Genomic DNA, 25,051 nt, shown 5'->3' with positions numbered 1-25,051 from the left:
GGGTATATTGGGACCCGATGAATGTAGAAACAAAGAATTACCAGATTTTTTTTTTTTACCTGACTTTTTGAGATCCACATATGAGGATATTCGTTTAAAATTTTGATAGAACAGTGGCAGTATAACGTCCTCTTAAGTGGATATCAGGCTCCTGTAGAGCAAAATTAAGTATTTTGGTCTAGACAACCCAAAATGTGATGTCCACATATGTGGACGCCAGGTCCTAGGAGGTTAAAGTAGTTTAAGCCTGTTCATCTGGGGGAGGGTAGGGTGACTTTATAGGCCTGGTTAAAGGATGCACGCTGAGCCTGATCTCGAGGGTTTGGTCGTTCTGGTCTAAAGGGCTGACTCGGATTGTGAGATGGTGGAAGGGCATTACCAAAAGGAAGAGGTTGAACTAAATCTTGTTGGAAAGACAGAGACTGATTGGACATATCAAATGGTGGAGACTGAGATAAAGCCATGGGGTATGGAGGGGAATGAATGAGTGAAGATTGTGTTGGGCAGTAAAGATGTGGAGCTTGTACTGCCTGCTGGTAGAAAGGTGGTTGTTGGCATGTGATAAGCTGGGTCAACATGGAGGGAACTTTAAGATCGTGCTCATGCTGAGTTGCTTGCATCTTCAACAGAAGCTCCGACTCATCATTCTTCAAGGCGTTTGTAATCGTGTCCGCAAATATTTCCAAAGTTGACTCCATCTTTGACTTTCTCTTCCTGCTCTTGGCAGATGTATGTGTAAAGAGAATAGTTGTTTGTGTTATTTCAACAAAAGGATAATTTTTATGTTCAAGGATAGAGGGAATTTTCATATGCAGTTCTTGTACACACCTTGGAGAAATAAGAACATCACCAAAATAGTATAGGTCAGAAATTAAGAGTGTAGTGTATTTGATCATTTGGGTCAGCTCACGGTTTTTATTTGAAAAACATTGCACAATCTACAGTATGTCTTACATTACAATCTCTCCCTTCTCTCTCATTGACAAAATGAGTTGTATTAATTAGAAGATACGTGTGTGCTTTATCCATGCTTAGGAATCCAGAGTAAAATTGAACTCTTAGGGATACATTATTTTGCCTTGTGAGGTCTCGACATGACACTTTACTTGAAAAATGTTTTTTCTAATAGGATAATGAAAAGTTTGCAACAACAATTTTCTATTTAATATATGTATGCATTCTTTTTTATGCATTCTTTATCTGCACTGACTGCAGATGAACTTTCCTTTGAGGCAGAATCAAATGTCAGCAACACAGGAGTACCATCACCCAGTGTACAGGCACCTTTTGAAAATACAAATATACAATCATACAACCTATTAAAATGCTATGTACATGGTTACAGCTGATGTAGTTCAGCCTTCATTTATAATTTCGCTATTGCTGACATATAGAATGTTCTCAATTTTTGTTCAGTAATTTATTCAGTTATGTTATGTGTTTAGACATGGGTTATACAGAACGTTTAATGTAACGTCACTTGCACCCACAATTTTATTCTCCACACATGACTACAACAAAGTACAAGTTAGCATACCTTTTTCACTGTTGAGGCTGAAAGCTGGACTAGCGATAGCCCCTGGACTTTCAGGCTGTTCTTCGGCTGTTTCAATGGAGCTATCGATCAGCTCTATTGGCTGACAAATGGGTTTGTCGCCCAAAACACAGTCAAGCTCATCATGAAACGGCAGGTGACTTGACCACGTCCGCTTTGTTTGTTTATATCTTTAGCTTCTTTAAACTTGGCTCTGAGGCTCTTCACTTTCCTCTGACACTGTAGCCACGTTCACCTGTGTCCAACCATTTCTTTGGCAATGCACTCAAACACAGCCCGGTTACAATACCACGCTTCAAGTTTAGCTTGAATAGAATTGTCTCCCCATATGCTAATCCAGACCTTCCCAAAGTGTGGGGCCCGCCCCCTAGGGGGGGGGGGGGGGGGGGCAGATCCATTGCAGGGCGCGGTATGAAAAGGGGGGGAAAAAAACCAAACGCTTGGACACTGCTAGCACGGGGGCCACAGAAACGCAAAGCAGGAGATGAAGCATCGCTGAATATGTTTCCAAACCAACTTCATTCTAAGCCAAAGACTAGAAAATATGCTGAAGCAAATCTTCTCTTTGGTTTCACCTGCACAAGTGCTGAGGTAGGTCTCCCTGCAGGATTGGTTTTCGCTGGGCTCTTCAAATCCCGGACAAACAGGATCCCACAGCTGTTTGTTTTTCAACCCATTTTGCACAGAGAGGCATTTTTTGAAAAATGTATTGATAGCATTGTTGAACATTATTACACAGGAAAAAAACAACACATAAAATAATCACACTGTGACGCCTCTGCCTTTGTAAATGGAGGGACAGTAACTGCGTGTAAAACCTGCAGACAGTCAGATTAACAGTATTTCGTCTCTATCATTCTGCAGTTCATCTCATGTAAACAATAACGTGGCCACAGCGTGATGTGAATAAAGGCACATACCTTTGACGTTGTGTGACGAACTCTGTATTCCTCGTCCACACGTAAACGCAAAAAAGGAGTTTTAAAAAAATCTCAGTTTTCGGTGATTTGAAACACCGTTTACGTGGACGAAACAGCTGTGTTTTCAAAAATACTCGTGTAGGTGCGGACGCAGTGTAAGAGAGTTTGGAGATTATTTTATTACTACCTGCAGATTACTTGTATTTGCTTAATTGTTTGAGGTGTGAAATAAACCGCAATGGAGCAAAATATGTGTGCGTGTGGTTGGAGGATGTGTTTGTGCGCACGTGCACGCGCCGGAGGGGGGAACATTTTTCTTGCAAAACAAGGGGGGGCCTAGCAAAAAAAAAATTGGGAACCACTGTGCTAATCAAGTCCAAAACCTCAGTTTCTGTCCATTGACTCGCTCCGTCTACAGTTTCCGCCATGCTTTCTCGTTTGTCTTCTCCGGCGCTGATAATTGGCGTCTGTCTTGTGTCAGTGACGTAAAAGACGGATTTAATGCGGCATGACCGTTCAAACAGCAGTCGCTTTCTAAAACATCAAAAACATGCTCCATAAAGCACCCTCCAATAGCCAAACCCATCTGTTCTCTGATTGGATAGTTAAATTTGTGATTGACATGACATTGGCCAATCAGATGAAAGGAAGAAAAACGGGGTCAAAATTCGTACTTGTAGCTTGATACTTGAGTGCAGAGTTTCACACATATTTTTTGGCTAAGTCCACACACAAAATCTTTTTACACATACAAATCCTGATTTACAAATACAAAATATTTATGACCACAATTTGAGCCCATAAATATTTCCCAGCGACAGCAGAAGTGAACAGCTGGATGAGAAATCCATTCAGCATTAAAGCCTCTGACATACCCGAGGATTTCTCAGTTGTTGAGCAGGAGAGCTTTACAGAACTATCTTGTGATGAGACACTGAAGTCTGCTTTCAGAAATCAGACATTGTTTGAACTTTTGGATGCAGCTGCGCAGCAAATACCCAGCACTTTCAGACAAGGCTGTGCACGTTCTCCTCCCATTTGCGACCACATATTTTTTTTGAGAAGGGCTTCTCTTCACTCGCCTTCATAAAGACAAAATATAGAAACAGATTTGATGCTGAGTCCAACTTGATGCTGAAGCTGACCTCAATCGACGCAGACATCACAGAACGCCATGCACATCCCTCTCATTAGGTATGAAGACCAAGTAACAACAAAATTTTAATGTTTTGATTGTTTCCATGTAGCTGTTTGTCACAGTCTGCAGAGACAGGCCGTGTGGTGGTGTGTGTGATGGACCCAGGTGCGTACACAAGTGAGTAGACGGGAGTGAACTTAACAGAAAGCGAGCCTTTATTATGGCTGAAGACAAAGTGTACAAACAAAGCAGGGATAGCGTGACTAAACTAGACTATAACTAAACTGGGAAAACTAGTACTGTGACAAACTAAGAAAACTCGGTCATGGAGGTGAGAACACAGACGACGCGACACAGACTGTATGAAACACAGAGACTAAATACACATGAGGGATGATCAGGGGAAGAGGCCACACATGGGAGCACAGCTGACACACATGAACCTAAAGACAGAACAGGAGAAGTGAAACTGAATACACTGACATTGAATACAGACTTTCAAAGTAAAACAGGAAACATGGAGATTAGACATGACAAGAACTAAACATAACCACGCAGACATGACGCATGAACCGGGGAGACTTAGTACAGGGGGAGATGACATAAACAACTAAGGAACAAAACTAAACTGCAATCTAGAAATTAACTACGGTAGGTGAACTAAGCTAGGTGCAAATGAATACAGAAGATACATGGAACTCAAATACTGGGTCGCTTGACCCAGGACCATGACACTGTTGTTATTATATCCCTTTTGCTGTCATTGTTTTCATGCAGTACACTTGTTAACAATCTTGCTAAGTGTTTCAGTGCAGTACATTTGTCACATCCTGAATGTGTAAATGCAGTGCACTTCATATTGTCACTTGATGGGTGTTTCAGTCAAGTACAGTTGCGGCTTTTTATGACAGTTAAAATAAATAACATTCTTATAAGAAATAAAATTGTCTCGTGTAAACTGTATATGTTGTTAAATAGGTCTATACTATTGTATTTTAATGTCGGTCATAATGGTGGTACTTCAAAAGCCATATATTTTCTGAGGTGATACTCATTGTAAAGAGTTTGAGAACCGCTGCCCTAATATAATAGGCTGATGAAGGTTTCCACTTTTTAATAATCCCACCTTCACCCCAAAAGATTCATCTGCATGGAGCCATTCGGTACATGGAGAGAGGTAGGAAGTCCTCTTCCCTTTTTTGGGTGGAACAGCCAGGCCCCTCCAGTTCTCAACTGCATCTTCATCAGCCAGAGGAATGTTTGTGGCAGCATCAGATCCCACAGACGGGTGAGCATCCATTTTCATTTTGTCTTCTGCACTGCGAGTCGTCATGGAGCCAGAATTGGCATCTGTGACTTACAGTGATTGTTGCCTCATCTTTGATCTTTTGCAGAACAAATCCGCATCTTTCCTTCGATGAAGGAAAGATGATGAGCAATAAAGGGATTGACACAAACAGGCAAGTTTTCGTGTTTGAACTCAGCTTCAACAGTGGCTGAACTTGCTGTGATGCTGGTGCTTTGGAAGAGAGGGACCATTATTCATGTCCAGAGTGGCAAGTAACTTGCGAGTCTTATTATATGAGGAATAATCTCAGGGAGAAAGTGAATATTATCTCTATCCTCGTTTGCTGCAGCAGGTGACCTGCTCTCCTCACATATTTCTGTTACCCAGTGTCGTAGGTCAGTCTGGATCTCATCAACTGAATCCAATCTCTCACTTTCCTCTGTCTGTTCATCTGGAATGATGATGGAGTCTTGAGGAATTTGGGCTTTCAGGTATTTCTTGCAGCTTTCTGAAGGAAGGGCGGCTCCTTCATCACGTTCTGCCTCACTGAGGGCCACAACAGTGATAGCACGTAGGAGCTGTTTTGCATCGTCCAAGTATTGTGACTGAAGAAGCTTTGCTAATGACCTGACAAAGAAATCTTTAACACGATGTGTTTTCTTCTTCAGGCAGTCCCACTGGCATATCATCTTGATGCAGTGCACAACATCAACCCTGATAAAACAAGGGGGGACTTTGGCAGACTGGGTTCCAAGAAGGACATGAAAGCATTCATTAAGGTAGGACTTCAGATCAGGATGAGCAGGGAAATCCTTGACCAGAGCTCCCAGAGTAAAGTCACTCCCAGCTTCCTTTGGCACAGGTGCACCTGCACGAATCCATTCTGTCAACCAGTTTGTGATGGCATTAACATCCTGTTTCTCTGACAGCATTTGCACCACTGAGACACTGAGGCAATTGTTTTCTGTCAGAATGCCTTGATAAAGGAAGATATGGCCATTTGGTGTCAGCGGTTTTCTCACAACTTGCATCAAACACACAGTTGGGGGAGATTTTTTTGACAATGTCTTGTAAACATGCATCTGAGTTTGACTCCAGTAATGACAGAAAACCTGTCCAGCCCAATATCTCAGATGCTACCACTGTGAGGAACACTATATTTTAATAATTGCAGAGATGCAATGGGGTCCGAGTCTATTCTCTGTTGTTTGGTTTTTCGCAGAGTGGCCAAATTTGGAAAGTGGCTTGGCTCAGGATCTCCAACATCCATCAAATCTGCTGCCTGCGCTGACCTCCATACAGCTGGTTCCATTCTGCCCTCACACAACTCTTTAGCGATTTGTTCACACAGGTTTTCAGACATGAACCGCTTGGAGTGGCAAGTGTGCAAGGAGAGATCTGTATTTCTCATGAAACACTGGAGTTCAATTGAACTGTTAATTGCCGTCTGTCTGTCACATGACATTTCTTACTGGCCATGACACTCCTTACAGCACAAGAGTAGACCACTTTGGTCCATTATCGAGCAGTCTGGGATGTTGACCTTTGAATGACCTATAAAATAAAGTGTAATATCTCAAAAGTCAAAGCAGCACAAACGATAATTTTACCTGCACAAATCTGCACAAACGAAGTACTAACTGCTCTGCCTACTTGCCTTTACTTTTCAAGTGGGTGGGTACCTGTGTCGATTATTGGTATAGGTGTGAATCCAACTTGGTCTTTTTTGTTGTGACCTAAAACCATATCAGAAATAAATAAATGCCACTTCACCTTAAAAGCCTTTTTAATTGTGTATTTTTTTCACAACTGTTTTTTTCCCAGTTAAACAGATATTAGTATGGTGACTTCAAAGAGACTTGACTGCAGAACAATGTGCATCTTCAACAAACTGGTTTGGTGAATCACGTTTTTTCTGAATTCTTAGTCAAAATCCTTGCTGTGTTTGGGCTTACATAGGCCTGCTGCAAGGACCTAAACGCAGGACTCGGAACATGGAGGAATGAACTGAAAGAGGCAGCTTTACTGTGCTGAAAAACTCAGATGACAAAATGCAGGGAACAGAACATATAAACTGGGAAATAGGGAACTAACATGAAAACTTGAGACCTACGAAACTAAAGACTAAAAAAACTAACAAATTACACTTTAACCAGGAGCACGGAGGAATTACACACCTGTGTGAGGGTACGATGCAACAACAACTGTCTGGGAGAACTGAAAGAGCCGGTTCTCTAAAAAGAGCCGGAAATCCCATCACTACGCGATAAGGATCCGGCTCGTGTCGTTCACGTCAAAGATCCGGCTCTAAGAGCCATTTCGTTCGCGACCGACACATCACTACTGGGAAGACAGGACTAAAATTCACAAGGGAGAAATCAGGGAGTGGGAGACACAGCTAGAAGTAATCAGGCAGACGGGGAACAGAAGCTGAACACAAAACACCACTATCAAAATAAAACAGGAAGCACATGACAGGGACAGAGACACGGACTCGACACCGAGCAAGGTACCAAACCTAAGAACTAGAACTCAGAAAATACTGAGCTAGGAATACTTGAGAGAGAAACCAAAACTAAAAGACTAGCAACGACACATCATGAAATCTAGGATAAATAACACAAAACAGATAAAGACCTTGAACTTAAATTTGCCAATGAATTGGTATCAGAGCCTCTCACCCTAGCCTAGCAACTAAGTTAAATGATTTCTTCCAAAGTACCATTAATGAAACTGCACAATTGTTTTATAATTCACGTCACTCTCAACAAAATACCGGGGGAATACCGACCCCAAAATGGATGTCTCTTCTCAAGACTCAAAGTTCAATATTCAAAAAAATTACAGAAAATGAAATAGAAAGTATATCTCAAAATTAAAAAGTTCTAAAGCAAGGGATGAGTTTGTTTGTGATACCAGTTTTTTTAAGCATTGTAAATCTTGTATTTTGGTCCCTATCTTTTCAAAGATAGCGGAAAAGTGGGTTGTGAATTCTATCAATGAGCATCTTAATGATTCCAACCCGGTTTGCACTCTATGCAATTCAGATTTCACACTCTTCATTCAACTGAAACGACTGTCTGCTTTTGTTCAGATGGTGAAGTCTTATTTAGACAAGAGCCGTTATGTTGCGGCTGTTTCTGTTGATTTTAAGCATGCGTTTGAGTTCTTATCTAGACTGTCAACATTTAACTTTAGTAATCACACTGTTAAATGGATACAGTCTTATTTATTAGATAGAAAACAATGCGTGCAAATAAAGAATAGTAAGTCACCCCATCTTCACTGTACGAAAGGTGTACCTCAGGGTTCAATTCTAGGCCCCCTGTTATTTTCACTCTATGTAAATGACTTGCCCAATGTGTGCAAAAATGTGGACGCGATCGTGTATGCTAATGATACGGTAATTTTTCCACAAGCCAAAACTGCTATTTTTGCAGCCCATCAGCTTTCATTGGAATTACGCGATTTACAAAAATGGCTGAATGACTCATGCCTGTGCCGTAATTTTTTAAAAACGTATCATTGTGTTTTAGTAAACCTAAAACAACCGTGGCTGCATAAAAGTTTGATTGGGTGCACAAGAACTAATTAATGTTGAGGAATTTAAGTATTTTTTGAGTGCTACTAGACTTGAAATTATCCTTTAAAAAAAACGTTAAAAAGTAGCAAACTGTAAATGTTAATATACGGAACTTTAGACATATTCGCACTTCATTAACAGACACAGCAGCGATTACATTACTCTATGATACTGGCTCATACTCCATACTGTATTACAAGTTGGTCTTATACGAGTCTTGCTTCTATTGGGCCAATTTAAGTATGCTACAAAAGAGCATTGAAAATATTAGACAAGAAACCTTTGTCATACTACCATTGTCAAATTTTAGATAAATACAAGTTTTTAAATTTTATCAATTTCAGATTATTTAAATGTGCCTGTCTGATCTACAAGGTTATACATGGTGGGGCGCCTCCACCAATGAGTGATCTTATTAATCTAAAGTCTAGCAGTGTTGCCGGGTCTCGACTGACTCGAGCCACTGTGAGAGGTGATTATGAATTGGCATTTAGACGGACCACCTTTTCACAGAATGCTCTGTCATATCAGAGAGTGAGCTTCTGGAATAGTCTTCCACTGTCAGTGAGGGAAAGGACAAGCCTCCCTATTTTTAGGAGTAATTTAAAAGGGTGGCTGTGATCATGTTTAATTAATCATGGTTATATATTGCACGTGAAATAGAGTTATAGCATTACAAAAAGGGACACAGTTATTAGTGTAATGGGTCAGTGCAATATCAGGACAGGACTTATGTGCAATATAACTGGTGTGTTTCCATTATTGTTTTCTATATTGGCCTATGTTGTCCACTCTTGTTGTCATTGTTTGTTCTAATATAATGTGATCACTGTTTTTGTCCTTGTCTCTATATACATGGTCTGTAAATGATATCTGTATGTTTTTATACAGAGGGTCTGCTGATGGAAATGAGCCAAAAGCTGTTGTTATGGTCTGGGTGAAGCACCTGTGTTCCTGGTGTCTTCACCCCTGGGCGGGGCCCCTTCGTTTCCACCGACTAGCTGCACCTGTGAGCAATGAGGCTGCAGAGATATAAGACCAGCAATCCACCATTGCCAGATTGTCCGTGAATCTGCATTAGTGAAGGTTATTGCAGTAGTTGAATGTTGCCATTGTTTTAGTGGAATTAATTCTTTGCTCACAGTCAAGCCTCCAGATGACAGGTTGCCTTTACCTCACTGTGTTTGACCGCTGGATTACTTGCAGCTCCACTAGATATGCTCACCTGCCCAGCACATGGACCGTGCACTAAGATCTCTCTTTGTTTCCCGCAGACCGTCTCCCCCTCTGTTTCGCCTCTGCCTGTAGAGAGTAAGGCTATGTACATGAGTATGTTTGAAAATGGAGATTTTCAGGGTGTTTTGTTTTAACTCCTGTCCACACGTGAAGTTTTGAAAAAAAAATATCTCCTTCCACATGAAAACACTAAAATGAAAGACTAAACAGAGTTTTGTGCCCTCACAACCTGAAGTGCTTCTGAAAAGTTTGTTTTTCTGAAAAGGGATAATTTTGGGTTACTTTTCATGTTCCAGTGCTTCAAATGTTAATGACCAAAGAGAGTATTTTGGTTCATCTACACTGACAACCTAGGAATGAACAAAATACATACAGCATACATAAATGTAATTTAAAAAAAAAAATTTTTTTTAAAGTGAATTTATTCAAAACCGACATCGGGATTTGGGTTGTGAGAGCGTCTGTGTTGAATGTAGAAGTCACGTAAGAAGTTCACTCTGACGCTGTAATCTGTAATCTAAACGAGAGGAGATGAAGGCATGGACAAGCATCTCCAGTTCACCTTTGGATACAATAGTCCTGAGTTTGGCAATGTTTCTTAGATGAAAAAAAGCAGGAGCGGGTCACAGACTTGATATGAGCATCAAACGACAGTGATTGATCAAAAATTATCCCAAGATTCCACTGATTTTATCTTGGAAAAATCCTAGAAAGTCATTGCAGTGCTTATCTGAAAAGACAGGTGTGCACGGAGTTGCGGGGGAGACTGTTATTTACTGTGTCGAAGAGAACCTTAGGATTTCTTTTTCCTACTGCGAGTAGTTCAGAGAAATAAGTGGCTCTCGCATCTTTCACCATGTTTTTGAAGGTAGATAATAGTGGAGCTTATGAACTTCAAGTTTTGTGGCTTTCCACAGGTGCTTAGTTTTACGGCAAATTCACCTAAAGCTGTGAATAGCTTCTGTGAACCAGGGCAGGGATTTAGTAGTGCTGCCGTTTGTTCATGTTGGACTAAAAGATTCTATATGAAAGGAGTGCAACCAATCAAAACTCTCACTTTTGGGATTCGGGGCACACATACCTTGTTATTCAGACACTGGGAGAGCCATCTTTCTAGAAGCTCCTCTGGTCCTGATGACTCCTGCTCTTCCTGGTCAGATCCTTGATTGTCTTTGTCCTGCATAGATTCTCTGTCCTCTCTCCTTTTCACTTTCTTTGCTGCATATGTTGAAAATGCATTCGTTGTCAGTGCTCAGCTCTGGAGGGTGTCCTCTGCAGGGTCCTTAAGCTGTGCAAAGCAATATTGCTCATTATTAATAAATGTAAGTGTACAGATAAATGTATAACATAAACAGGTCTGACTTTAGCTTGTTTAAATAACCTTGGTAAACCCTTTTGGCTGTGATGGCATCACAGCACATAAATGTTGCCACTGTGTCGTTAAGTTTTACGTCCCAACTGTTGCTTGGCCGGGAAGAATAATTAATGTTTTAAAAAGAAACCAGATGAATAAATTCCATGACACTTCAACCCTACTTCATAGTATGTCTAAAAAATTAAAGGTTTTCTTACATAAGTGCTACTGGAGAAATATAGCATGTTGAATGTGGGTGCAGTCCCCATATTCATCTTCTCCCAGGCTGCCTTGAAATTTCTGGTAGCTTATGATGAACACCTCCATTGGAACTGTGGGGAAAAAGTAGATGCCTCCGAACTGCCTTCAATATTTTCTCTAATAGCTGTAACGCTGCAACCAGGCGTGCTCGTTCCTATAGAGGGACCGCTGCTTGCCCATGGTACTTTTGAGTCTTGTGCTGTTCAACCTAATAAATCAAAAGACATGTTCATTCTCTCTGATCAGCTGACTAAACAATGTATATGCCTCTTAGGTAACTATAACTCTTATAGTTTTCGTACTTACGGATGATGTGGGCACCATGCTTAGTTTTTTTTCTACCGTTTCAACCCCCTCTGATTCACTGATAACACAGCCCCCCCATTCCAAGGGCTTTCCCTCTATAAAATACCACTGTGCAATACTTCATTTTCTCTCTATCTCATTGTACATCTAAATATTCTATTCCTCAGTACTCATGTTGATGGCCACACCCTTTCGGTGGCCAGTTATGGAAATGATGTATCCACCCAACCGTCCAAAAAACAATTTTACTTTTGATCCGATCTGGGGTTGCTTCTCGAGTTTATCTGTAGAAGCAGAAATAGAACATTGTATGCATTAGTATGTCATGCTAATACATATAGTGCATTTACATGTGCAGTTCTTTTGTGCAGATTATAGAGGGACTTTATAAGCACCATTTCTCAAGGACCACAAGAGCACCACAAAGCACCAAACACATTTTCCAGAATAACCATACACACAAACCCAGTTTTCAGTTCCAAGTCCCTGTAATGTGTCATGAGACCTGGGGTTAAAGTCCCACCCCCTGGTCGCCTCTACATCACAGCTAAGAGAAGTTCAAAGGTCTTAAAATCAAACAAATGTGATAAAAAAATATTCAAAGTGATAAAACAGAGCTTTTCTCTATTTCCACTAATGCAAACGTGCTAATCATTTCAAAGAAGAAGTTAAATAAAATAAAAAAAGGTAATTAACAGAGTTAATTACAGTACATTAACATTAACAGTAATCCTAGTGGATATAACACTCTCCTTTATGCTGTTTCGCAGATAAACCTGTTTCTTACCAAATCTTTTATGTTCTGAACTGTTCTTCCTGCCAACACTGGTTCCTCTGCCAGTTTCCAATGACTGCATTCATTTCTGGTGGCCAGTTTCCCTTTGTTTATGTGGTCATTAAAATGCTTCATCACTGCAGCAACCTCAGCCTTGGACCACCTTTTTTATGGGAGCTCTTCTTGAATCACGGGCTTGAGAAGCATTTTTATCTGGAAGAAGCAGAAAATTGTTGGAATATCCAGCAACTGATCTCCTCAGTTTTAAACATTTGTTGATTGTTGTTAAAAGAAGGGATGCTACCCTCTCCCAACTTCTGAGGTGTGTTGCTACCATCAATATCAAAATGAGCTAATGTTCGCTTTAAATATTACATTGTCTCATTTTAGACATTTGATACATTTTCAGTGTTCTAGTGTGTAAAAAGATAAGTTGAATACAAGTTTTGTGATGCATGCTCAATCATTAAGCTAAGTTCGTCCCAAAAGGTTGATTCTGTTCGTCTGGACGCAGCGTTTCATGACGTTCCTCCCACTGAAAACAATATGTCCAGATGAACAGAATCAACCTTTTGAGATTTACTTACCTTAATGATTGAGCATGCATCCTCTGAGCACCATAGTATGTCTTGAAATAGTCAGGGGACACCCTGCCCTAAAAATGTTTGTCCGCTGTCCTTAACCTTGAGCTTCTGAAAATAATGGACTACATTTAATGGCTACAATGTGGTGATTCTGTTAAATCCCTTGAATTAAAGCTGAAAGTCTACACTTTTAATCACATATGGATTGATTAATTTTAAAATCCATTGTGGTGGTGTAGGTGGTGTACAGAGACAGAAATACAATAAAATTACAAAGAACGTGTCCATCAGCTTAGGGAACCAACTGTACCTCATTTTATTGATTCTGTCTTATTCTATTTTAAATTTATATTTTAAAACACATAAGGGTACTTAGACCTAAACTTCCCTTACCTTCAGAGGGAGCGGCAGTTTCATTGCTGTAGGCATCCATAGTAGCACTTCATTTGCTGGTTACACATTTTGATTAAGTTTTAATATTCGCAACAAACACATTTTATCCACTGAAACCAAAATAGTCATAACTTACCACAATCTCCAGTGTCTTGGACCTGCTCTGCGTTTGTGGACTCAGCGACTGCATGCACAGGCTCACGTGTACCACATGCCGACGTTGCGAGTTCTGTACCATCATTGTACACGGACAATTCTGTTAATTGTCCGTGTTTTAAGGTTTTAATTCTGTTGATTAAGGATAATGATCAACTCCTGCCTAGCCCTAATATTTGCTCCTTTCAATACAAACCTTGAATTTCAATCTCATCCAGCGATTTTCCCTGGATCATGGAAAGTCTTTTCTCCATTGATAAAAGAAGTTTGGAAATCTTGGCCAGCTGTGCTGTGTTGCTTGGATTATCGTTATGAAATTTAATGTACTTCTAAGATGGAAGGGTTTTTTTTTTTGTCTTGTTTTACTCTTTTGCTTCGAGCACTATGTAAATGGTAAGATCTTTATTCTGTATTCATTCAGAGACTTGAATGCTAATGAAAAAGAAAAAGCTGTGGCTTCGTTCTCCAAGTAACAAAAGGCATTTGCTGCAGATTTTTGAAAGTAGTGAGGGAGAATCTGAACATCTTCTGTGAAGGGCAATGTTTATACTTTGTCTCACTCGATGTGTTCAAGGCACAGCGAGACAATTTGAGGCTTACAACTTCTTGAACGTGTCAATGGACTTGATTAGGGCTTAATCCTCTGCTCGACAATGGATAATGTCAGAGATTTTGTGTAGTGTATGTCCCAGTTTTTGTGCGAGGCTTGTGAATGACAGTGTCTCTTCAACGAAACCTGAAGCTTTCTTTACCGCTTGCACAACTCTCTGGAAGTTAGCAGACATTATGGCTTTCTCCATGTTATGCACTAAGTTCTGCACGCAGACACAACAAATATCCCACTTCACTAAGCTTCTGTCGAATATATTCTTACTTTGTGGGGTCTTTTCCGTGTCATCTTTTGGTTTGTTAATACATCTGCGGACATGTCTCCAAAGGTCCTTCCGAACATACATCCCTTGACAGTAAAAGCAATAAACAAACTTCCCTCTACTGCTTTAGTCTTGGGTCTTCTGTTCACTGTCATTGGTCCCATTCCACCATGCAAAACTGCAGCATTATGCTTAAAATTTCCCTTATTTCTCGATTTCTGTAACAGGATTTTATGCTCCAGGGAGGGAAAATACATGCACAACATCAGGAGCCATTTTGTGTGTTTTCAGATTTGTGTTAGTTTAGCTTTTGAAATTTTAGTTTGTGGTTTGAGTGGAAAAATGATTGCCATTTTTGTGGCAAAGTCAGTTTTTCAGATTTAGTCTTGCAAATGTGACATTGAAAAAGAGGCAAATCATCTGTAAACAGTTGTTCTTTGATGGTCTTGTCCTGCAAATGGGTGGAAGCAATTTGAATGAAAGGGTCAACACACTGGTCAAATACCCCCATTGCATCATCTTTAGTTGATCCAGGTCCCCAGAATGTCTCTCAGTCATTTGTTGTTTCAGGTGCTCCTAACAGGGCCTGATATTGCTGGACTCCACTCACGATGTGGTCAACAGCTCTCTGAGGAAAAAACAAATGAAAATACTAAATCACAGAATTCATATGAAACACAGTGAACATGCAAACTCACAGAGACACACTTTTTGAAAATGGAACCCTTCAATTACATAATGTTAGTGAGATGTAATGATCAAATGACTTGCAATGATTTTTTTCCTCAATTTATTTTAAATAATAATATTATCTTCTGCAGCTTTAAGACCTTGTTGTCACTTGATTGTAATGTGTTTTGAGGGATGGGCTCATAGGTGGAACATGTAAATTGAAAGTTTGTGTTATGTGTGTTCTGTTGTCTCTATTCTTAGCTCATGATAAGGAAATATAGTAGATAGGCAGATTTTGGATGCAACATACATGTCTACTTCCACATATAGCGAGGGAGTGAGATCTGAGTGGTCACTCATGAAGTACATGGAGACACATTCTAATGTCAGGTGGTTCACTCACATACCTAAAGCTGTCCATGACCAGCTATAATATTGGCCATATTATATTTACATTACCACAGTGAGATGACTTTAGTCTCATGAACAACATCAGCTAATTTTTATTTACTAGCTAATCTTAAAATGACTGTTCAGTACAGAAATGAAGCCCAACAATTATGTTTTTACAGTCCTGTGGTCTCAGCCTCAGATACTTATCAAATTAAACACAGCTCATATAAAAACAAACAGATGAACCAAAGATTTTCTCTTTCATTTCTGTCAAACAATGCTGTATGAAACGTTTCCAGCGGTTAATATCATGGTTGCAAGGCAACCTGGCCAGCGCGACGGAGGCTAGACTGTCCAATATCACAAGCCTCGCACTTCTGGCCTTAGCGGTATTTGAGTACGTGGCCCTTGAGGACTGTTAGGGCTGCGTACTTTAAGGCTGCAGACCCTGAAGTGGGATACAGCCATTGACTGCAGTACTAGTATTAGAGTACTAGACTCTGCGTTAGAGTATCACTTCCTGTTCCTGTTACAACATACAATGGTGTTTTTGTGTAGCTTATCTGCGTAGCACTTTAATAAAAACTTTTGGATAACTTCTTATTTCATCGTTTAATCTTCAGGCGCTTCATCTGAAGCACCCTCTCCGTGTACTCACTAATTTATAGTCAAATTTATAGTCAAAGTATTCATTCACCGTGTCTTTACTTAGCTTAGCTTGTAGCCAACTTGCTAGCAGCGTAGCTGAATGCCTGTGCGGACACCACTTTCTCCAGGACTTTTTGACAGGAATTTGAGTTTGGACATATTTATTTAAGAGTTGTCAAGGTTTGCACTGTTACGTGCACATAAAAAGGAAAAATCCTAGTTCTGTTATTTTCTTTATCTCCAGCTATTGAGTATTTTAGGTAGGGGACAACACTACCATTACTCAATATCACAGTCAAAAGATCAGTAAGTCACAACCTTTGAAGTTCTTTTTGATACCACAAAAATGCAATTTAGTGGTCAAACCATGTCTCGGAAAGCCCTTTGTTAGGACCAGCTTCCTGTTTTCAGACACTGATTTTATTTATTGTGTGCAAAAGTCACTGATTTCAGGCTACAAATAAAAGCAAGCAAATGCAAAATGACTTAGGTTCAGGGAATACACATGCATTTTGTGTTGTCTATAATTTATGTTACATATACAGATTTAGTCCAAGCATTAAACCCTTTATTGATTTAATGCTTGGACAGGAAGAAATAAACATATAGCAACAAACATGCAGACATAATCTACTGAAAACTATTAGATACAGTTGAAAGCCTCAGAATTCCCTCATTCAGAGATAATGCGATTTGTGTCCAACATTAATTTATCAATATTTTTGAAGAACAAAAATATGACAAAATGCTAGAAATAACATTTACCTACTAAACTGACAACGCAGGCAACTGTCTTAAAGCCATGAGCATCTAATTTTCTAGTTTAAGCACCACTGCAGCTCACTGTCACTGTGGGAAGATTCATTTCAGTGAAGCTGCTGCTGGTTGCCATGGTAATTAAGCATAATTGCACAGTTGAAACTGACATTTTTTGAACAGGTTCAACAACATTAGTATCTGAGTCTGTGTTATAAGCCTGTCCATCCTATAATATATGGTAAATGGTAAATGGCCTGTATTTGTATAGCGCTTTTCTAGTCCCTAAGGACCCCAAAGCGCTTTACACAACCTGTCATCCACCCATTCACACACTGGTGATGGCAGCTACATTGTAGCCACACCCACAGCACTGACAGAGGCGAGGCTGCCGGACACTGGCGCCACCGGGCCCTCTGACCACCACCAGTAGGCAACGGGTGAAGTGTCTTGCCCAAGGACACAACGACCGAGACTGTCCAAGCCGGGGCTCGAACCGGCAACCTTCCGATTACAAGGCGAACTCCCAACTCTTGAGCCACGATCGCCCCAATATACAGTTTTAATTAGTCAGAATTGTTTTTAGAATTATGTAACTTTTATGGCATTTTGATAGAACAAGCTCGAAAGGCTAGATGATGTCCTGAGCTGCATTCCCCTTGCTGAAGACCAAAGGCACAGTGACACCACAACAAGGCAGCAGTAAAGGTCTGGAGATGTATCACCACAGAAGATGCAACTGGACTCATTATGTTGCTGAATAGATTATCCCCATTAGATCACATCATGTCCAATAATTTGTGGATGACAAACTATGTGGTTCAGTGGTTAACACTATCACCTCACAGGAAGATTCTCCTTTGCCTTTGTGGGTTGTTTTCTTAGGGATCTCTGGCTTTCTCCCACAGTCCACACACATGACAGGTGATTTCTCTCTCTGCCCAGGGGTGATGTGAGGTGGGCAAATGAACTGAATCACTTCTTTAACAGGTTTGATTCATCCAGGAGGCAGTCTTAAACATCGTCTGCAGACTCACCCACCCCCCATGCTGCTGTTCCACCTCAGCCACTTCACACCTCCTCCACACACCCAGCTCACTACTCCCCACCCCCAACCACAGCATACCAACTTTATTGTCTAATTGGCTTTGTGACTCTGAATTTGACTTTAAATCAGTGCAGAAGAAACTTGTTATTCAGTGCCAGCAGGAGTGAAATTTGCTGATATGAGCCAAGAGGTACAAGAAACGAGTTTGTGTGCGGCCCATTTTTTTCAGAACCGTGAGGGAGCCTGGGGTGACTGAAGCCTTCCTTTGTACTTCCCCCAGCTGTTACACATAATTTTAATGTTTTTACGGTTAAATATTATCTGTAATCTTGAAGTCTTTTGATCAGGATATGTGCTTCAAGGTGCACATTAAACAAATATGTAGGACAGCTTTCTTATATTTCTGTAATATCTCTGAAATTAGAAACATCCTGCTTCATAATGACACTGAAAAGCTTGTTTATGCATTTACTACTTAATACTTCAAGTACTTCTCTTGTAATTTATTATTATCAGGCTGTCTTAAAAACTTTGTCTGATGACCCATTCACAAAAAAATAAATCACAAAATCATTTCCAACTTCACTGCTCCATTATATTTCCATCATATCCTGTCTGTCTGTTGGACACTTCCTGTAAATTAAGACGACTGCACTTAAACTTTTAACTGATGATCATACAATGTAAACAGTTTGTGTCGAGGCCCTGGCAGTAATGGAAAAGGCAAATATCGAGTGCCATTACAGCTCCAAACATATACAAAGGGTCTTTGAATAGAGGTCTGCGTGTACCACAGAGCCATGGCTCACTGTCTGAGTGTCTAAATGAGTCTCACAGGCCTGAATGCTCGCTTGAAGTTATTAATAACAAGCATGAATTTTGGACTTTAAACTGTGTTTTAAAGTTTTACAGCTTTTCCTAGTAATAAAAACCTCCTTTATTGCCTTTCATATTGCACAAAGTCATCAAGCAAACAACAATTAAATGACAAAAAAGTTTGTTTTTCACTTTTTACCACAGAAATGTCAGTTTTTTACGACTACAGTTTAAAAAACAAAAGGAAAAAACTGTGCAGTTTGAGCAATGAGCTGTCAGGGCTTTTTTCTGTAATCTGTAAGAAATTCACATTTGAGATTTGTTGGTCTGGAAAAGGTTATAAAGCCACGTCTAAAGCTATGGGACTCTACCAAACCACAGGGAGAGCCATTGTCCACAAATGGAAAACATGGAACAGTGGTCAAAAAGGAGTGGCCGGCCGTCCAGCCACGACTCATTCAGCCCAGAACAACATCCAAAGAGCTGCACGACTCACTCGCCTCAGTTAAGGTTCATCACAAGGGGGAAGTAACAAAGTACAAATACTTTATATTCTACTGTACTAACGTAGAACTATCAGGCATCTGTACTTTACTGGAGTAGTTTTTTTCCTGACATTTTTAAACACCAACACAGCCGGAGATCGACAGACGGATTGGGGCTGCAGCTGCAGTAATGCGGACGCTGCACCGGTCCGTCGTGGTGAAGAGGGAGCTGAGTGTAAAAGCGAAGCTCTCAATTTACCGGTCGATCTACGTCCCTACCATCACCTATGGCCATGAGCTGTGGGTAGTGACCGAAAGAACGAGATCGCGGATACAAGCGGCAGAAATGAGCTTCCTCCGAAGGGTGGCTGGCCTCTCCCTTAGAGATAGGGTGAGAAGTTCGGCCATCCGGGAGGGGCTCAGAGTAGAGCAGCTGCTGCTCCACATCGAAAGGAGCCAGCTGAGGTGGTTCGGGCATCTGACAAGGATGCCCCCTGGGCGCCTCCTGGGTGAGGTGTTCCAGGCATGTCCCACCGGGAGGAGGCCCCGGGGCAGACCCAGGACACGCTGGAGAGATTATATCTCTCGGCTGGCCTGGGAACGCCTTGGTATTCCCCCGGATAAGCTGGAGGAGGCGGCTGGGGAGAGGGAGGTCTGGGCCTCTTTGCTTAGGCTGCTGCCCCCGCGACCCGGCCCCGGACAAAGCGGATGAAAATGGATGCATGGATGGATTTTTAAACACATATCTGTACTTTGGACTGCTTAAATTTTCTCGTTACTTTTGGTTTAACACATTTGCAGGGAGTTATTGTTTCTGTCACTGTGAGCCTTCAGTCCTCTTTCAAATAATCACCAGGGGACATAGTGTAAAAAGAGATCATGTGTGCCATAGTAACAGGTCCAAGTGGGCCCGCTGTGTGGTTTTGTTTTTTTGCCACAGCTCTGGAACGACTGCAGGTGTCCATAAGTTGTGGTTGCCATACGTCAGCATCTAACAAGCCCTAAGCATAAAGGGAGTGGCAGGTCATTTCAAATGCAACGTTTCTATCAGCTCAACAAACATCAGCAAACACACAAACTGTTTTTGTGCAGTTTGTCTCACAGTGTGTTGATAGCTAAAAGTCCAGCTGCTGTATTTCACAGGGACAGAAGCAAGTTTGAGATAACTTCACTCAGAGGTGGACAAAGAATACAGGACAGGAAGAGGAGAGCTTATATTTAAAGATAAGGACTGCTCAGTGGGATTTGATGTAAATTTAAAGCTTACATTGATTTCCTCATGTTCTCATATTGTGAAACATGCTGCAAAGCTAACTTAGACTAACTGTGTTATTTAAAGACCCCATGAAAATCCTCTGCAGGTTAGTGCAGGATTATCAGGTTGGTTTACAGTAAAGAACTGTGTGTGACTGATGCACAATGGCTGTGGTGCTCGTGGTCTGTTACATCAAGTGTAACAGAGATGAATATGAATTTTAGCTAAAGATGCTTAAATGTAGAAAAAGAGACGGTGTAAACAATGACCTGTCAGTGTAGAGGGTGGAAATCAGCCAGGTCAACTCGTGAAATACCTGCTTACATCTTGTTGATTTCAGTTGTGTTAATCTACAAAGAGCCACTACAGCTGATTTTAGGGTTCCCCCACTCTAAGATGGAAACCCCTGCTGAGCAAAATGAACAAAGGCTGCTCTCAGTTTTGCCAGAAAACATTTCAATGATCCCCGAGACTTTTGGGAAAATACTCTGTGGACTGTTGAACTGTCTCTGCTGCTCGTCTGCAGAGTGACGAGTATCTCAGCCTTCCACACAGTTAGCCTTTTGTTCTCTTCATTCAGATTGTATCTTTGACTCTAAGACCTGTTGTTTGATCTTTTCCCTCCACCTCTCCTGGTTTATTTCTCACCGATCTCACTTGCTGCAGTGACTACAATAAAAACATCCCGTTTGTGGAACAGCACGTGTGTCTGATCACTCTGCACTGCACGCTCAATACAAATCTCACTGCCAGTAAGGACCTCAGTCGCAAAGAGAAAACCTCAACACATAATATACACAATACATAAATCCCAGCTGTCATAATGTGCACCAAAAAGGGATTAATACTGTTTTTTCTCAGTCCTTACAGCGCTTTCTGTCACCTAGAGCCAGTTAATATGTCCAGACCAGCCCTACTGTGAGTGTGTGAACAAATGCCATCGTTTTTAAGCCCCACAGATACAATCATAGTCTACCTGTACAATGCAATGTAATCCAAATAGTGAAGCACATATACAGAAGGGTCAGTGAGCTGGGATTTTAAACCGTAAAATGTAGCATTTTTAATCTTTTGCCAGAATCACACTCTTACTTTTCTGAGTTCATGTATTTGAAGTGAAATTAAAGCTAATTATAGTTTAATGGCAAGAAAGTGAAAGTGGAAAGTGCTAAAAATAGAGAATTATCCTTTTAAGTGAATCTAAATATTTTCATTCCTCCTTCTAAAAGAAGCTTCATCTCCTCTCTGTTTATACCAACTCTACTGTCTGATTGGCTTTTGGGGACTCAGATTTGACGTTTGCCAAACAGAAAAATCAATATTGTTTTCACTGAATGTTTTCTAACAGTAAATATTTTTCAAACATTTGTTGTTTCTGTCTTTCCATGTGTTGTCCCTTAATCTGAACTGGAACCAAATGAAGCAGAGTGTAAGCACCTCCTAAGCAGCAGCAGCTACAGCGAGTCAGTGCAGGTGATTTGAGACTATGAGAAATCTGAGAGACTCAACACTGATCAATTTAGGCTCCAGAATCTAGATTCAGGAATGTGCAGTTGTGAAGACGCCAGTAAAGAGAGCATGGAGACTGATAGCATCAATATGACCGATAGCCCTGATGAGAAGCCTGACGGCAAGGGCGAGAATGTGGGAGGGAATAAACAAAAGGCAGATTTTCAGAGGCTGTTTGGAAGCAGCAGAGGTGTTTATTCAGGTTTGCTCTGATTATGAAGCAGCAGGCTGACAGCCTGGAGCCTCCCAGCTTGGATTCAGAAGTGTGGAAGAGGAGCAGCTAAGTCAGGATAGGGTCATGGAGGATGCCAAGTCCACTGAATCCACACGCTTCCTGTTTCCACCTCATCCTTCCAGTGCTTTACTATACTCCCTGCTCTCTCTACCACAACTGCCTTTGAACTTGCCTGAGCCAGGTCTGAGTCCAGCTTTGCTACTCCAGCCAGGTCACATGACACAGGGGTGTGGTCTGATGTCAGCAGGCAGGTCAGTGGATCCCTCTGGTGATGGATATATGCCAGTGAAGCAGGAGGAGGCCTGAGAACAGAAAGCAGGCTTAACTAGCAGGACAAAGTAGCATGTAGTACTTGAAGGAGTCATCACAACCAATCAGTTCTCAGGAAAATCAAACACCACATAAATATTTCTCTTCTTTGATTTTCATCAATGTATTTCCTTTTATATATTTTCTGTCAATATTTCTGCCTGATTAGAAGCTCATAGGCAGTTCCTGTCACTCTACAATAAAATAATGAAGAGGCTGCCCTCTCTGCCCTCCCACTAGCTGACCTAACTGACACAAGTAAACTGTGCTAAGATGCCCTACATGGACTAAGGTTCTTGGCCACATACATATAGATTTGCTTGGCTGTAGAAATCCATGCCATGAAGCTCCCAGCGCACATTTTTGATGCTTCTGTTTGTGGCAGAGCAGGTTTGGAGCTCTGCAGAGCCTTGGTAACTTTTACTGACTATGCACCCCTACCCATTTATTATAAACTAACAGCACAACTGTTTTTTCTTTTTTCTATATTACACATGTATGATTTAGATTTATGTGGCAGCTATTTACTGACCTGACAAAGTTATCTGAAATGATGTCATGTCATGAATAACTCAAGTTATTTTCCATGAAAATTAAAAGTGGGGAGATTCTCAAAAAATGAATGAGACGTGCATGTAATTTGATATATTTTGTTGTTTTGTGTGTGTGTTTGTCTGTGTGAAGTTTTGATGTGTATCTGAAAAACACATTTTGAAAACACTGGAAAGACCTCAAGACATATTTTCTTTATTTTCTATGCAAAAACACCTTCCAGCAAGCCTTTTCAGTGTGAAATTTAGTGCGTATAGAAAATACCTGTGCCAGGTTGTCTCCATCTAGTGGTGAACATGGCCTTACCACTACATCAGGTGAGTTTTTCTCTGTGCACAGTGACACAAAACTCATCTAACAACACAAAGTATTAAAAAAAATACAGCATTTTAAAATGATGTAGGACGATCAAGGCAACGTTACAGATTCAGTAAGAGCTGGAGTTTATTGTAAACCTTAAAATATACCGGGCTTCACACTGACACAATTGCTTATGTCTAGCATAGCTCTGTTAATATAAATTTTATTCAAAACGTGTCCAGTTTAATGTCTTAAACTAAAATGGCATTAAGGTTTCAATGAGCTAAAGTGGTCCCCCTGAGTCAGCACCCAGAAACCTATCATCTTTTAAAACTGTGGGCATAACAACGAACGTTGCTGGGATCTTAAAACACTGGGGCTAAACCCAGACCTGAACTCTTTTGTATTTTCACTCAGTAAGAGCATATGTGCTGGTTATTACACAATATCAAACGACAGCATTAACACGGGGTTACAATTACCTTCTCACATCGTCGCATCGAGAGTTTATCCATTGAGCATTAGAGTTCAACAATGTTACATCCAGTTCAAAGCAGTTTCACTAACGCCAGCGAAACAAGGCTAACAGTATATAAGAGCACAAAGACAGCTTATCGACAGCTCGACGTATCGTCAACAGCTCACGTCAGTATGGCTGCCATCGGTCATCTTTTAACTAACCAGAAAATGAACTCTTACGCGGTACACTATACACATATACAGTATATTTCTTTTACTTGTTTTTAAAGTTGGAGTATTTATATATTACCCTGAAATCTTTTGCTGTTGAGCAGGAGAGCTCCAAAGCGTCCCCCTGTAACCATGGTTACGCAGAGACGTTAGCGTTCCAGTGGTGACGTCACAGAGTATACAGAGGACAGAAGTGTGACAAACTGATATTTGGAGGGATCTGCATCTTTTGTTGGCACTTTTCTGCTGAGATCCGGAGCTCGAGTCCCTGGTGCCCAGGGGTAAGATGAGTTGCTGTGTTCCTCACGGAGAAAAACTACTTAACGTGGAATAACTTCAGTCTCGGATGGAAAAAAAAGATGCAAGCAAAAGAGGACAGCAGATTTCTTCAAACGGTAAGGAGCTTCTACCAAGTGATATCTGATAAGCTTAAAACTTCGAGCGTAAATCTAATGTCCAGATTCATGCTAAACTTTTCTGATTAATCAGTGAATCTGCTCATGTGTCGCCGTTTAAAGCTATCAGGTAATTTCATGGTGAGAAATGTCTTTGACAAAAAAATTGCAGGATTAATTAAAGGCTATATATGTCTGCTAGGTTAGGACGTGGTTAGGAGCAAATACTTAAGACACAGAGAGAGAGATTTTGCTCTTACAGAAATCTTTATTAATATTTATTAATATTCCATAAGCTTGTTTGTGGGCAAAGTCAATAAATGGTCTCCTGGCTGTAGGTTTTCCCACTGAGCCAAATTTGCAAAAATACCAGATTTTACAATCAAGGAACAAACTAGTGTAAAGAACAAATTGCTTGTTAAACAGGAATTTGGGTTTGGAGCTTAGGGGCAACTTCCTCTAAAGCCATTGAAGTGATTTGGGAGATTTTACAGTTTTGCAATTATGAAAAACAAAAACAAAAAACAAACAGATTTAAGGTGAAACAAATGTTTTCAAATCATGGAA

General features: G+C 40.7%; 2 long non-coding RNA genes across 14 annotated transcripts; one reads left to right on the top strand and one right to left on the bottom strand.

The window, feature by feature from the left end:
- The first annotated feature begins 1,986 nt into the window (after positions 1 to 1,986).
- On the top strand, positions 1,987 to 5,625 carry LOC309718544. Its single transcript, XR_014280006.1, has 3 exons — positions 1,987 to 4,901; positions 5,008 to 5,472; positions 5,570 to 5,625. It is a non-coding gene; the product is annotated as an uncharacterized lncRNA (long non-coding RNA).
- LOC309718542 lies at positions 3,811 to 24,252 on the bottom strand. 13 transcript variants are annotated; one of them, XR_014279996.1, is made up of 9 exons: positions 24,169 to 24,206; positions 23,364 to 23,453; positions 22,407 to 22,540; positions 12,429 to 15,045; positions 11,293 to 11,925; positions 10,802 to 11,008; positions 9,431 to 9,786; positions 6,559 to 6,637; positions 3,811 to 6,455 (listed from the first exon to the last, which is right to left on the bottom strand). It is a non-coding gene; the product is annotated as an uncharacterized lncRNA (long non-coding RNA). The 13 variants fall into 13 exon arrangements; XR_014279997.1 differs by having other exon boundaries at positions 3,811 to 6,637; positions 9,431 to 9,506; positions 9,659 to 9,786; XR_014279998.1 differs by having other exon boundaries at positions 3,811 to 6,637; positions 9,431 to 9,506; positions 9,710 to 9,786.
- Between the last annotated feature and the right edge of the window lie 799 nt (positions 24,253 to 25,051).

Source organism: Aulonocara stuartgranti, assembly GCF_965226115.1.
Source record: "Aulonocara stuartgranti genome assembly, chromosome: 12".
NCBI classification, from domain to species: Eukaryota; Metazoa; Chordata; class Actinopteri; order Cichliformes; family Cichlidae; genus Aulonocara; species Aulonocara stuartgranti.
This window is presented reverse-complemented; position numbering and strand designations above follow the sequence as displayed.